Source organism: Sciurus vulgaris, assembly GCF_902686455.1.
Source record: "Sciurus vulgaris genome assembly, chromosome: 10".
NCBI lineage: Eukaryota > Metazoa > Chordata > Mammalia > Rodentia > Sciuridae > Sciurus > Sciurus vulgaris.
Genome location: NC_136470.1, coordinates 47,263,874 through 47,280,295, shown reverse-complemented (window position 1 = coordinate 47,280,295; position 16,422 = coordinate 47,263,874). Strand labels below are relative to the sequence as shown.

General features: G+C 38.1%; 1 pseudogene across 1 annotated transcript; it reads left to right on the top strand.

Moving 5' to 3' along the window:
- Positions 1-1,434: 1,434 nt before the first annotated feature.
- LOC306637779 (olfactory receptor 5K3-like) lies at positions 1,435-2,264 on the top strand (annotated as a pseudogene). Its single transcript has one exon. The product of its transcript is annotated as an olfactory receptor 5K3-like (transcript).
- Positions 2,265-16,422: the final 14,158 nt, after the last annotated feature.

Below are 16,422 nucleotides of genomic sequence, written 5' to 3'. Positions count from 1 at the left end.
TTTAAAAGCATAGTGGCCCTCAAATATAATGGGCAAATTATGCATTGATTATAAGTGTCTAGTGATAAAACTCTAGCACCTCACCATATTATGTGAGCAAAACAGTTAATGAAATTCAGTGTAGATGAATAAGAAGCACAAATACTTTTAAAAATTTTTAACACAATGCATATTTTGAAAACTATTATTGACTCATCAATAAAGAGATAACTTAAACATGCTGAATCCAAAGACTTATAGAAATTTCTGGGAGAAAAGATAGCTAATCTTACAATTTTTTTTAATTTATTTATTTTGATTCATTGTAAAATGGGGTAACATTTCTCTGATTGTACATGAGGTAGAGTCATACCATTTGTATAATCATACATGTACATAGGGTACTGATGTTTGTCTCAATCTGTTATTTAAAACTCATGTTGCTTCCGCATTTGAAATACAGTTGTCAAGCAGTAGTAAATTTGAAGTAAATTGATGTGAGCATTAAATTCCAATAAATACACAGCAGATTGGGAGTAATTGAGTTTGTAAATTTAAATAATCAAAAAATATGAAACCTCTGGGGCACTCAACACAAATATAGACATTAGTTTCTAGACAAGTTTGAGAGTGCATGAGACTATATATGAGATAATATTCATTAAGTATATGTACATTATGAATGGAGACATTCTCAACAATTCTCACAATGTTAAATGTGCATATAGTACACTTAAAACTAGAGAAAATATTAGGAAAAGAGGATAATTAGGAAGGATTTGGCAGAAAACAATGAGGGTAGGGTACAAAATGGATTAAAATGAATATAAAATAAACTTTACAACTCATTATGAAATTTAAAGATCTTTGATGTTTCTACCCTATTGCAGTAGACAGAGCTATCTATAAAATATTCCTAGATAATATTATCTGGTAAAGCTTAAGAACTAGAGAAACTTTCTCAAACTCAGATTTTAAACAGTTTTTTCAAAAGTAGGCCAATTGACTGTTTAACATATCAAAAGAACAATTACCATAAAATAGTTCATCAATCCCATAAAGCAATATTTGTATTATTTTTAATTTATAAAAAGAAACTTGCCATGAGAAAATATATTTTAATTTGGAAATGGCATGTTAATTAAATAAACTATGAGTCATTATATAGACATAGGACAACTGATGTAGAAAGAACTTTTTCACATAATGAATTCATGCAGACATTTCAAGGCAATCCTGTGTGAGAAGACCATCCTATATGTCACAGACCTATTTTCAGGGAGAGCACAGGGTGAGTTGAGGAAGAGATGCTACTCTTTGACACACATGACAATTAGGGGAGGTGAATTAGACATTTCTATTTACTGTATCAATTCAATTTCTTTACAATTTATCTCATCAGAGAAGCCAGGAATGCCTGAGGCAAATCACTCCACAACAACTGAATTCATCCTCATGGGACTTACAGATAACCCAGACCTGAAGGCCCTTCTGTTTGGGGTGTTCTCTGCCATCTATCTGGTCACCATGGTGGGGAATCTAGGGTTGGTGGCCTTGATTTACGTGGAGCGCCGTCTTCATACACCAATGTACATCTTCCTGGGCAACCTGGCTCTCATGGACTCCTGCTGTTCCTGTGCTGTCACTCCCAAGATGTTAGAGAACTTCTTTTCTGAGGACAGAAGGATTTCCCTCTATGAATGCATGGCACAATTCTATTTTTTCTGTTTTGCTGAGACTACAGACTGCTTTCTTCTGGCAGCAATGGCCTATGACCGCTATGTGGCCATATGCAGACCACTGCAGTACCACACCCTGATGTCAAAGAAACTCTGTGTTCAGATGACCACAGGAGCCTACATAGGTGGAGTCTTGCATCCCATGACACATGTAGGACTTCTATTTAGGTTAGCTTTCTGTGGGTCTCATGAAATCAACCACTTCTATTGTGATATCCTTCCGTTATACAGACTCTCCTGTGTTGACCCTTCTATCAATGAATTGATGATACTTATCTTGTCAGGTTCTATTCAAACTTTTACTATTAGTGTAGTGCTAATCTCCTATTTCTGTATCCTTTTCACTATATTCACAATGAAATCTAAAGAGGGAAGGGGCAAAGCTCTATCTACCTGTGTATCCCACTTTCTCTCTGTGTCAATATTTTATGGTTCTCTGCTCTTCATGTATGCTCAACCAGGTTCTGTTAATGAAAGTGATAAAGATATACCTGTGGCTATTTTTTATACTCTAGTCATTCCTTTATTAAACCCTTTTATTTATAGTCTAAGAAACAAGGAAGTAACAAATGTTATGAAAAGAATTATGAAGAGGCACTCTTGTAACTTTCTATAACAAGTATCATCTCCCTAGAAAGATTGATTTTGATTTGATAGTCCTTTTTCTAAACCTCCAAATACTGAGAAAGTAGACAAGTCACTTCATAATGAAGTATTAAATTGTTAAAATATTAACAGCATTTGAGTAGAATTACCTACATCATAATAAGTTTCAGGTTGGCATAATCATACACACATGAAATACAATTTGGTCAAATTCAGTCCCCAGTGTTTTCTCTTTCCCTTCACTCTGACCTGCCTGTTCCCTTTCCTCTGTTGTACTGGTCTTCTTTCTAGTTTTTCTTGGTTAATATAAATTAGTGCTTTACAGGTATACCTAAAAGTGGAATTCTTTGTGTTATAAAATGTTATAAATATCCAACATAATCTGGTCAATTTCATTCTGTAGTTCCTTCCTTTTCATGTCCCACCTATATCTCCCATAGTCCTCGCCTTTTCTCCACTGCTCTACCCTCTATTTTTATGGAATCTATGCTTCCCTGCCTTTTCCCTTTACTTTCCTCTAGCTTCCCCATAAGAGAGCAAACTATTGACTCTAGCTTTCTGAGTCAGGCTTAGAATGGATGTTCTTCTGTTCCATCCATTTACCAGCACATGTCATAAATTTATTCTTTTTTATAAAAGAGGAAACCTTCATTCTGTACCTATACTACATTTTCTTGGTCCATTTACCTATTGTTTGATACCTGGGCTGGTTTATAACTTGGTTATTGTGAGTTGTACTTCTATAAATATCCATGTGCTTATATCACTAAAGAATGCAGATTTTAGTTCTTGGGGAAAAATAGGAAGGAGTGGGATAGCTGTATCATACGGTGGTTCCATTCCTAGTCCTTTGAGGAACCTTCATACTGCTGTCCACCATGCTCATTCTAATTTTCATTCCCACCAACAATGTATGAGTGTACCTTTTCCTGGACAGCATTTATTTCTGTTAGTATTCTTGGTTGTTGCCATTCTCACTAATGAGAAATAATACCTTGATATAGTTTTGATTTGCATTACCCTGATTAGTAGGAATTCTGAACATTTTTTTTTTCATTATTTGTTGGCCATTTGTATTTCTTCTTTTCAGAAATGTCTGTTTATTTCTTAGACCATTATTTGGGTTGTTTGATTTTTGGTGATACTTTTTTTTTAGTTCTGTGTACATCCTGGATATTTAATAAATATACAATATAAAAATCATATGTGATACTGTAATATCATGTCATGTTTGAATACATGTATCAATTGTATGTGATAAGAGTTTCTTGGATATGTACTTATCTCCAAATTATTCAGATGGATACAGTAAACATTTACATGCCAGTCATACTTGAATAAGTAGTTTTTTCCCTAGTTGTCTTGCGATGCATATGCTAAATAAAGGAATGTAACATCAGAGTTTCAGAGAATCAATTTATAGGATTGGTCAGATTCATTGGAAGAAGTAAAAGAAAGGAAAGTAGCTTTGGTTGATCATACCACATTCTTCATGTTTCCAATTCTCTCTTCAAATCTCTCTTTTCTCCTAAGCATTATAGTGCTTATGTAAACTAGATTTGATGTAGAAAGACACTTAAGTGTATAAAAAATCAAGATGATGCTTAAAGCTGACTTTATTTATGGTCATTTGGTTTAACTCAGAATCTCAACATGCATCCCTATTTAATTACTCTTTGGCTACTGGTGTTTTGGGAACCATGTCTCCAGGATTAGGAATCAGTAAGAATTCACTCTGAGGATCATTCCAAGGATATTCCTTTAGAATCAATGGACAACTTTAACTGTGCCCTAAAGCTAACATAATTATTGTCACTGACTTATGAGTAGGAAGGTTATCTTAGATTTTCATAATTTATAACCCAATGTTCTAAAGACCTAGTTTTTCATATTCATATACCATAAAACAGAGATTCACATGTCTAATAAGCTATTAGAAGGTGTTCAACAGTGAACTCAGTGAAAGAATGGATTTTCTAATTTATTTTTAATAAAAATGTGAATATGTATTTCTTTAAATTATTTCAGTTATTTTTATTGTTTTGCAATTTATCTACTTTTTTTACTTTGTCACTAAATCAAAGATACTGTGGAATGACTAATGAGACACAATCAGTGGCTCTTTCAGAGTATTCTGAGTTCAAAGGTAACAGTTTTATCATCCAAAATGCAGGAAAGTCTTCAAAGGACCCTGTAAAATAATTATGTGTTGTACAACAATGTTGTTTCTGATTAAGAGGAATAATACTTCGAGTTTGGAAAGAGAAAGTTAATTTTTACGTATTTTACCTATTATTTTCTGATGTAATATCTTCTAATAAAATTACAATTACTAAAATTTAAGCATATTTTCCAGAGTCCATGTAAAGATTTTCAGGTTATATGTCAATAAGCATTGTTAAAATAATGACAAAAGCAGTATTTTCATATTTTTACAAATATTTCTTCAAACTATTAAAATTCTAAGGGATATTTTATAAGGATAATAGACCTAAAATATAATTTATTTTTCTCATTGATTATAAGCCTCTAGTGATAAAACTTCAGACAACCTCACCATATTATTTGAAAGAATAGAAATATTATATATAAAATTCAATGCAGAAAAGAAAAAGAAATGGATAACTACTAATCAAAATGTATTTTAAGACAGTGCATATTTTGAACAATTATAGACCTGTATCCAAAATTAATATCTGAAACATTTTTAAAGTCAAAGACTTATGGTGATTTCTGGGAGATAAGAAAAGTAATCTTACAATTCTTTAAAACCCAAATTGTTTCTGCCACTGAAATATTGTTGGCAAGTGATATGAAATATAAAGTAAATTTGAGTAAGCATTGAATTAAAATTAATGTATAGCACATTAGTATTTTAAAAAGTATATGAATGTAAAGGATGAAATGAAAGAAGAATCTCCATTGGACTGAATGAAAATGTAGACATTAATTTTTAGAGAAGTTTGAAAGCATAAAAGACTGGGCATTTATCATGAATGAGGTGCACACCATGAATGGAGACTTTCTCAGCAAGTCTCATAATGTTAGATTTGCATAAAGGACACTTAAAACTTGGGGAAAATATTAGTATGAATGCATAATGAAGAGAAATAATTCCTAGGGAAATTTGGCAGACAAGATAGGAGTAAGATCCAGAATGTGTTAAAATAAATATAAAACAGATTTTTATCTTAGTAAGAAATTTAAAGATAATTTATATTCTTACCAGTCTTAAAGGATAAATAGAGCTTTCTAGAAAATACCACCAGGTGACATTAACAGAGAAATGTTAATTAGGTAGAGAAAAACCTTGACAAACTCATGATGATTCTACACAGTTTTAAACAATCAGACAATTAATCATTTAATTGGTCAAAAGAGCACGTTAATTTTAAACAGTGCATCATTCCCAAGGGATTATTCTAAATTCCTGGAGAGAAAGTTACCCTCAAAAAATATCTTTTAACTTGGGAAATGGAAATTTAATTATACTAACAATGAACACAGCCATTGGAAAATTCATGCAGAAAGAACTTTTCCACAATACAAATTAACATTGCCATTTCAAGACAAACCCTGTATGAACAATCCATGCTAAGACTGGACATGTTGTAACTGCTAGGTTTCAGGGAAGAGAATAGGTTGTTGATTTGATACTGTATTGGAGGCACAAATTAGATATGTTCTGTTTGTAATACATTTATAATTTATATCTGAGCAGAGAAGACAGGAATGGCTGAAGCCAATCAATCCATAACAATTGAATTTTTATTCATGGGATTTATAAAGCACCAAGACCTGAAGACCCTTCTACTTGTGAAGCTCTCTGCCATCTATCTGGTCACTATGGTGAGGAATCTAGGATTGGTGACCTTGATTTACATGAAGTACTGTCTTCATACACCAATGTACATCTTCCTGGGCAACCTGGCTCTCATGGACTCCTGCTGTTCCTGTACCATCACTCCCAAAATGTTAGAGAACTTCTTTTCTGAGGACAGAAGGATTTCCCTCTATGAATGCATGGCACAATTTTATTTTGTTATCTGCTGAGACTGCAGACGGCTTTCTTCTGGCAGCAATGGCCTATGACCTCTATGTGGCCATATGCAGCCCCCTGCAGTATCACACCCTGATGTCAAAGAAACTCTGCATTCAGATGACTATAGGAACCTTCATAGCCAGTAACCTGCATTCTGTAATTCATGCAGGACTTCGATTAGGGCTAATTTTCTGCAAATCTCATCAGATTGATCAATCTTTTTGTCATATCTTCTCCATTTTAGACACTCTCCTATACTGACCCTTTTGGTAGTGAACTAATGCCAATTTACAATTTTCGAAATTAAATACAAGGATGGTGCTGGGGTTCTAGCTCAGTTGTAGAACCCTTAACAAGCACAGGCGAGATCCTATGTTTGCTCATCATCACATTTAAAAAAATAAAACTCATAAAGTTTAAATTCTTTAAAAAAAAATTCAATACAGTCTCTCTGTAACTCCGGTTTCAAGCAGAGGATACCTGTTTCTTGGTGAGGCAGGTTTTTCTGCTTATCAATCCCTTGCTGTTTACCCCATTTGTCTGCTGTGATAACCTGCAGTCTGCCAGCATATGGACGCGTTTTTTGGGTGCAGATTGCTCACTGTCAGGCGCCTATTGTCCGCCATTTGCCTGCCTCTCGCCTGTCCATCACCTGCCTTACACCTATCCATCACCCAACACGCAAGATTCACCTCCCGATTGTTCCACAACAGTCAGCAAACTGATCACCGACTGTCAGGGGAGCACCAGCTGCCTGCTGTTGCCTGGAAGTTCACTGTCACAGTACCTGCAGGTTTAATTACACGTGGCTGCCGCCATTTTGAGACAACAACCAGGCCCCATAGGACCCCTGGTCGGACTGACTGAGCCCTGTCTTCAGGATCCCTCAGCCCGAACAATCAAGCTCTGCTTCTGGGGCCCTCACATCGACTGACTGCTCCCTGCCGCCAGGTCCCCCAGACCAACTGATTGCACCCTATCACCGGGACCACAGATTGACTGAATGCAACCGGCCTCCAGGATCCCACAACCACACCAAACACACTGACCTCCAGGACCCCTGGCTGACCAACCGCATCCCGCCTCCAGGACCTCCTGCTGACCACGTCCACACCCTGAGCTGCAGCTCCCCATTTGCCAACACATTTCAAAGCCAGAGCGGCCATCTTGGATAATCCTGGAAGCTGGAGCTCTGATCTTTAGGTGGGGCAAAACCCATCCTGAGACGCCTGCTGGAGGCTTGAAGCTCATTATCAGGTAAATCTCATGCATCAGGCTACTGAACTCTGGGAGGTTTCACTACTATATGACTGTTATAATGTAGATTTTCTTTTTTCTCCTTATTGAAAAAATTAAGTTTTTATTTCTTTACTTTTCTTGCTCTCTATTCCTTTTGTTTATCTGTTCCCTCAGAGTCACTTTCTCCCTCTTTTGTATGCTAACATCCAATTTTTTTTATTACACTCTCACCCTCTCTATTATCTAGAACTTCTGTATATTCTTTTCTTATCCCATTAATAGCCACATTCTACATCCCTCTGCATCCTCTTTTGACGCCATCCAGCGGAGTCAATTTGGCACGAGGGACAGAAGAGTAGCGAGGCTCTTGAATTCAGAACAGTTTATTGATGAATCAGGAAACCTGGGAACTGGAACCTGGAACCTGGAACCTCCAACCTCGAACCTGGGGCCTTGAACTTCGAATCCCGGTGCTCGAGGAGAGCCGGCTTATATCCCCTCCAGGAGGTGAAGGGTAGGTCTGACACCAATTATGCAAAGATTAGGTGAGGAGCTAGCTGCCCAATCATGGTAAAGGTCAAAACGAGCAGGCATGATCAGGAGCACTTGGGAACACCTGTGCACGTGTTGTGTGCGTGGACTTAATTGGATACGGCCAATGACAAATCACCTGGGTATGCTTATGCTAATCAACCTCCTCACCGCCGATGTGATCAAAACAACTTCTGGCTGGCTACCAGGTGCCATGTTGGCATAGTCTGTATGGCATAGCCCCAGCATCTCCCCCTTCCTGATATGAAATGAAAATGTCTGTCTTAGGTCCCGGGAATCAACATCCTGTCCTTACCAGTCATCAAAGGATATCAAAGCGGGGTTGGCCCTTCTGTCTTAGGTTGGTACAGTGTTTTCCTGTGGTTATCCGTCTTTGACTACCGATCCAGCATACTAAGCCATATACTCAGAGATTGTCCTGCTTCAAGGGTGGCCATGACCTATTTTATGATCACATTATGAGACTGTTGACTGACTTTGAGGCGTTTGTAGATGTAGAATAGAATCAACACAAGCACACCCAAGCTTATCAGTGTGGGACTTAAGAGTCACCCAAATTTGGTGCCAAATTGTGTTAGTTTATCTAATGCTCCCATGATAAGCCCTCCCGGTCTTACCTCCACCTTAGAGGCATTCATGGCGAGGATTTGCCATCGAAGCCCTGTTACCTGCTCATTGAATAACGTCCATTGTTGTGTGATCTGCGAAAATAACTGTCTAGAAAAGTTCTCATTAAAAGTCACAAAAAGGAAAGGGAGAGCTAGGCACACAGGAGTATATGAAAAAGTAATTGTTTCACTCTCTCTACATATTTTAGTATTAAATCCATTAACCTTTTGATCAGTGCACTTTCCTTTACTTATAGACCCTCCTTTTACAAAAGTCAGGGGGCTTATATCCATACATGCCTTAGGCCCGCATAAGGACCAAATGGATATTATTAATAGCTTTGGGCATCTAACCAGAGACATTTGTATTGGAGTTGTTTCCTTTATTTAAGGTACTATCTGCCAAAGTACAATTGATCAACTGTACACAAGGTGTGCCACTGCCAAAGGTGAGGCATAATGCATTCTTTAGTGATAAATTCAGGGTAAACTTGGAGCCCAATGGTGGTGTGTACCTAAGGGTAACTTGCCCAGTAGATTAATGGAAAAGAACTGAGGAAAGACTGCATCACCTCGAGAGACTGGAACTAGTCAAGGCAATACCCTGACTATTGTCCAGAACTGTTCACCCTGGATGAAACTCACCACCATCATCAGTAGCGGCAGGATACCCAGAGGGCTCGGCTGCATCTTGACGAACCATCTTAACTGCTCGGACTAGCCTTTCTGGAATCCAAATTGGTGTCTTTTCTTCCTGTGGAAATACACACAGCGTGCCCTCTTCCCCAAATCAAGACCGGGGAAGGTCCTTTCCATTCTCCTGTTACAACATCTTTCCATAAAGCTTGTGACTTTATGTCAGTGTCAACTGCAGCATGTTGATCCACTGCTGATTTTCCTGATTTATGCAAATTAAAAAAATTTAAGGTATAATGGGCTATGGATAATCTGTTCTTAGGTGGATATGACTCCTCTCTTCCCCCTTTTTGTTTTATTAATAAGGTCTTAATAGTTAGATGAGCTCTTTCTATAATTCCTTGTCCCTGGGGGTTATAAGGAATACCTGTGACATGATATATACCAAATGTAGAACAAAACTGTTTAAAGGTTAAGGATGTATAGCCTGGACCATTGTCTCTTTTTATTGTTTTTGGAACGCCCAAAATAGAAAAGGTATATAGGCAGTGATTTATAATATCTTTTGTTTTTTAAGGAGGCCATAATAAATCCTGAACAAGTATCTATGGACACATGCATGTATCTAATCTTTCCAAATGCTGGGATATGAGTAACATCCATTTGCCATATATGGTTGGCTTGTAATCCTCTAGGGTTAACACCATTCTGAGGTACTGAGAGATAAGTGACACAATGTTGACAATTTTTGACAATAGTTCTAGCTTGTTCCTTAGTTAATCTAAAACATTTTTGAAGAGTGTTAGCGTTAACATGGAAGTTTTTATGAAAATTTTCTCCTTCTAAGAACGTGGAAAAAATATGTACGTCTCTAGTAGCTAAGTCTGCTAAAGTGTTACCCATACTGAGAGGTCCTGGTAACCTGGTATGAGCCCTAATACGTCCAACAAAAAATGGTTCCTTACGGTCCCAAATTAACTTTTGAATTGTAGATAATGAGGAATGAATGGTAGATGCTGAGGATATTTTTGGTACAATTTCTATGATATTTAGAGCATTGACTCTATATTTGCTGTCAGAGAATAGATTAAATGGCTGATTTGGGAACATTTGAAAAATTTGACAAAAGGCAAGAAGCTCTATCTTCTGGGCAGACTGTGAAGGATAAAGAAAAGTAAATATCTGTGTTGGTGTGACTATAGCAGCTGTTCCATTACTGGACCCATCAGAAAAGCAAATTATAACATTTGGCATGGGATCTTTTCTGGTGACTTTAGGAAATGTGAATGGGTGTCTGACAAACATTTGAATCATCAGGTCCCTGAGGTAGAGGTTATTAAAATTTGGATTATAATTACATATAATGGAAGCCATACTTCTGATTCTTGTGCAAACTCAATTATAGTTTCTGGTTTATAAGGAGTGATAATTTTTTTGGAACAATGCCAAAAATTCCTATAGCATTAGTTATTGCCTTTTCTATTAACTTTCCCAGTAATTCTGGATAACTCACTAGAGTTATCCTTCGGCTATAGGGAAGATGGACCCAGTAAATAGGTCCTTGTTGCCAAAACACTCCTGTAGGACTTCCTATGGTAGCTATGATTATCAGTAATATAGGCTTAGTTATATCTACCCGATGTAAATGTGCCTTAGTAATGGCATCTTCTACCTTACACAATGCTTTTCTAGCTTCTGTGGTAATTTCCCAGGGCGAGGCAGGATCACCACTTCCCTTAAGAATATCAAATAATGGTCCAAGGTCTTCAGTTGTTAATTTTAAATATGGTCTTACCCAGTTTATATCTCCCAAAAGTTTCTGGAAATCATTTAATGTTTTTAATGTATCCATCCTAAAGGTAACCTTCTGAGGTTGTATTAAGATTTTGTCAATAATGGCACCAAGGTAGGTAATGGGGCAAGAACTCTGTAATTTATCCTCTGCTATCTCTAATCCGAATTGAAGAAGATTTTTGGCCAGCCCATCATATACTCTGAAAAGTTTGTCCTGATCAGGATGAACTAATAAGACATCATACATATAATGATAGATCGTTAGGTCTTTATCAGATTTTCTAATAGGCTATAAAGCTTTGTCTACATAGACCTAACACATAATGGGGCTATTGGCCATGCCTTGCGGCAATACTGTCCATTCATATCTTTGATCAGGTCCTTCGTGGTTAGTAGCTGGTACAGTAAAAGCAAATCTGCAGGTATCTTCCTTATGAAGTGACATAGAAAAGAAGCAATTTTTTATGTCTAAAACTATAATTCTCCAATCCTTCAGAATAGCAGACAATTGAGGGACACCAGATTGAGCTGCTCCCATTATTACCATTTGATTATTAATTGCCCTAAAATCTTGGAGGAGTCACCACTTTCCTGATTTCTTTTTAATTATAAAGATAGGTGTATTGAAAGGAGATGTAGAAGGTTGTAGATGGCCTAAGGCCAGTTGTTGTTTAGTAACTCCCTGGCTGCTTGTAACTTTTGAACATTGAGGGGCAACTGAGGTATCCAAACAGCCTTTTGTGATTTCCATGAAATTTTTTTTGGCTCAGTGGGCCCTCTGAAAACCCAGTCCCTCTTTATTACTTCTCCTCATAGCTTGGATGGATTCAGTTATTCCCTGTGAATGTGCTCCCAGTCCTTTTCCAGGTATAAATCCCTGGTTCACAATGATATTACAAGCTATCAGTTTAATATGCATATGTTCATTGGTCAACTTGATCTGTAATTGTCTTAATATGTCTCTCCCCCATAAATTAACAGGTAAATCTCTTAAGACATAGATTTGGAAAGTACCGTAATTTCCTTCTGTATCTGTCCATTTCAATAACTGTGCACTCCGGGGTGGGTTTGAAGCAACCCCCAAACCTCATAATGTCTTGTCAGCCTTTTGAAGAGGACAATCTTTTGGCCATTGGGTCAATGTTATGATACTAAGATCAGCTCCAGTGTCTAATAACCCATTAAATTCCTTGTCATTTATTCTTATAGTATACATGGGGCGAGTACTTAGATCTAAGGCAAGTATGGTCATAGGTTCCCCCATGGATCCAAACCCCAATTTATTTCTTCTATTCTTTTTTGCTAAATATTTGTCATGTTCACTGGGTGTCACCAGTATTTGTGCTATTTTATCCCCCTGATTTATAAGAGAAATACCTTTTGGGGAACTGACCATTATTTTTATCTCTCTCTCATAATCTGGATCAATTACTCCCGGTGTTATATGGAGTCCTCTTAGGGCAGCAGTACTGCACCCTAATAGTAAACCTACTGTTCCCAATTTAAGAGGTCCATAGATACCCATAGGTATTAATTGAACTCCATTTCTGGAGTTAGTACTACTCTGGCAACAGCACAGAGGTCCAATTCTGTGCTTCCTGTTGTATGTCTGATGAGGGAATTAATGGGTAATGGGTTCGAGGAATCACTCTAATGGGATCCACTGCTGGCTTTCCTTCCTTCAGGGCTCCAAATATTTGTGGGGCCTGAGCCCGAGGGCCCCTCATCTCGTTTTCTGGGAGTGGTTTTCCTTTGTCAATTACAAATTTACATTCACTTGCCCAATGTTTTCCTTTTTACATTTTTGACATACTCCGGGTATTTTTTGTATGTACTATGACTTGGGTTTGGACAGTCCCTTTTAAAATGTCCTGGCTGTCCACATGAAAAACAGCTTTTGGGTTTGGCCCTCATAGCTTGAGATACTCCTTGAGTGACAGCAGCTGCTAGTACTTGACCCTGTATAGCTGACTCATTAATATCTCTGCATATTTTTAAATAGGTATTGAGATCCTTATTTTTCCATGGCTTAATCGCTTCCCTGCACCATTTATTAGCTTGTTCATATGCTAACTGTTTTATTAAAGGCATTGCTTGTTCTGAATCCCCAAACACTCTGCCTGCTCTTTGTAACAGATGGTCTACAAACTCTGCATATGGTTCATTTGAGCCCTGTATAACGTTGGATAATTGCCCTTCCAAGTCTCCATGAACTTGTAATGTTTTCCACGCTCTAATAGAGGCAGTAGCTATCTGAAAATAGACCACTGTATCATACGTAATTTGTTGCTGTTGTTCAGTGTATGGTCTTTGTCCCAGCAATATATCCAGGTTTCGTTGATGGAAACCTGCAACTACGTTTCTACGAGCCATCTCTGCACAGAGCTCTTGATTGGTTACTTTCCACATTCAGTATTGTCCACCATGCAAACCTGCTCAACACATACTCGCCCAATCACTAGGAGTCAGATTAAGTGTTGCGATGGATTCCACCATACTCATGGTAAACAGAGCTTGGGGCCTGTAAATAGCGACTACCTCTTTAAGATATTTTACTGTTTTAAATTCTAGGGCCTGATGAAATCGCTGCCCCTGACTGTCCACCAAGACTGGGCAAGACAGTCTTAATGGGCCTTCCACAGGGTCCCAGGGATCCCCAGTATCACTTGGGACACCACCATAACAAGGCCGACAAGAGTGCCCACAAAATGTCGGGGCCTCCCACCTTTTATCATAAGGGGGAGCTGGGGGGGTAATTATCTCATGATCTTTCCTGCCTTTTAGGAACTCTGCAGTGTTACCTCACCTATTTTCTAGTTCCTCCCCAGAATCTCTTTCCTCCTCAGAACCTCCTTCCTGTTTTTGGCTACTCCATATAACTTCCTCCTCAATCCCTTCTAGCACTTCTTCTCCTTCTTGTAATATATTTTTTATGCCTCCTTTTTGAATTATCCCTTCAGACTGATTTTGTGATATTTCCAAACCCATCTTTTACTAATAAATAATTTTGATACAGGACAAACAAAGACCACACTAACAGTAGTACAAACACACAAACAACACTAAATACACGCACTCCAGAGCTCCTTTATATTTCCTCACCTTGCCAGCTATCCTGAGTGCCTAACTGCCTTAGAAAGACAGGGCCTCAGCTTACCTGAGTACCTAACTGCCCTAAGGACTGGGGTAAACTGCCCTAGAGACAGGGTCTCAGCTTACCTGAGCACCTAACTGCCCTAAGGACTGGGGTTAACTGCCCTAGAGACAGGGTCTCAGCTTACCTGAGCACCTAACTGCCCCAGAGAGAGACACGGGCTCAGCTTTTGCTGGCAAGCTATCCTGAGCACCTAAGTGCCTCAGAGAGACAGGGCCTCAGCTTACCTCACTACTTAGAGCAAGACTCTTGAATTTGACAAACACACAAACAACACAAAATACATGCACTTTTGCGCTTCACTACCTGCCATCTATCTCGAGCATCTAACTGCCTTAGAAACAGGGGCTGCAGCTTACCACCATACTCACCATTTGAGTTCTCAGAAGGGGAGATGAACTCAGAATCCCCATACGGGCCAACATTTCATGCCATCCAGTGGAGTCAACTTGACTTGGGGGACAAAAGATTAGCGACGCTCTTGAATTTGGAATGGTTTATTGATGAATGCAGAAACCTGGGAACTGGAATCTAGAACCTGGAACCTCCAACCTCGTACCTGGGGCCTCGAACTTCGAACCCTGGCACTACAGGAGAGCCAGTTTATATCCCCTCCTGGAGGTGAAGGGTAGGGCTGATGATAATTATGCAAACATTAGGTGAGAAGCTAGCTGCCCAATCATGGTAAAGGTCAAAATGAGCAGGAACGATCAGGAGCACTTGAGAATACCTGTGCACACGTTGTGTGCGTGGACTTAATTGGATATGGCCAATGCCAAATCACCTGGGTGTGCTTATGCTAATCAACCTCCTCACTGCTGATGTAATCAAAACAACTTCTGGTTGGCTGCCAGCCACCATCTTGGCATAGTCCATATGGCATAGCCCCCAGCACTCTTTGTCCTCCATTTGAAACTGCAGACCTTATTGCAAATTTGTTTGTTTTACTGAAGATAATATTTGAACTCATTCTGTTTATTATGACAATTTTGTTATTTTCCTCATAGGGGCTATTTGGTCTAGGATTGCATAGTGTCTGAATTGGGCACTGCTAATATTGATCTCCCCATAAAGAAAGGGTTTTGGAAACCTATAGGGTCACTATAAGCCTATAGGGGGAAATCTTCAATACCCCAGATCTGCACTGCTGTAGGGGAAGATACATGAACAACATGAAAAAACAAGGGAAGAAAATGATCCAAACAAATCTAGATTCTATAGTAATAGAATCCAATGACAGTATGTTAGAAGAAATGTCAGAAAAGGACTTCAGATTATACATGATTAAGATGATTTGTGAAGCAAAGGATGAGATAAGAGAGCAAATGCAGGCAATGAATGATAATACCAATAAGCTGAAAGAGCACCTGCAGGAAGCAAAAGATCATTTCAACAAAGAGATAGAGATTCTCAAAACAAACAAACAAACAAACAAACAAAAAAACAAACGGAAATCCTTGAAATGAAGGAAACAATAAACCAAATCAAAAACTCAATGGAAAGCATCACGAAAGGACTAGACCAATTGGAAGATAGAAACTCAGACAATGAGGACAAAATATTACATCTTGAAAATAAAGTTGCCCAAACAGAGAATATGGTAAAAAATCCTGAACAGAATCTTCAAGAACTATGGGACATCATGAAAAGACCAAATTTAAGAATTATTGGGATTGAGGAAGGCACAGAGATCCAAACCAAAGGAATGAACAACCTATTCAATGAAATAATATCAGAAAATTTCCCAAACCTGAAGAATGAAATGGAAAATCAAATACAAGAGGCTTACAGAAGACCAAATGCACAAAATCACAACAGATCCACACCAAGGCACATTATAATGAAAATGCCTAACATTCAAAATAAAGATAGGATTTTGAAGGCCGTGAGAGAAAAGCATCAGATTACATATAGGGGGAGACCAATACGGATAGCAGCCTACTTCTCAACCCAGACTCTAAAAGCTAGAAGGACCTGGAACAACATAATTCAAGCTCTGAAAGAACATGGTTGCCAACCAAGAATCCTATACCCAGCTAAACTAACCTTCAGATTTGAAGATGAAATAAAATC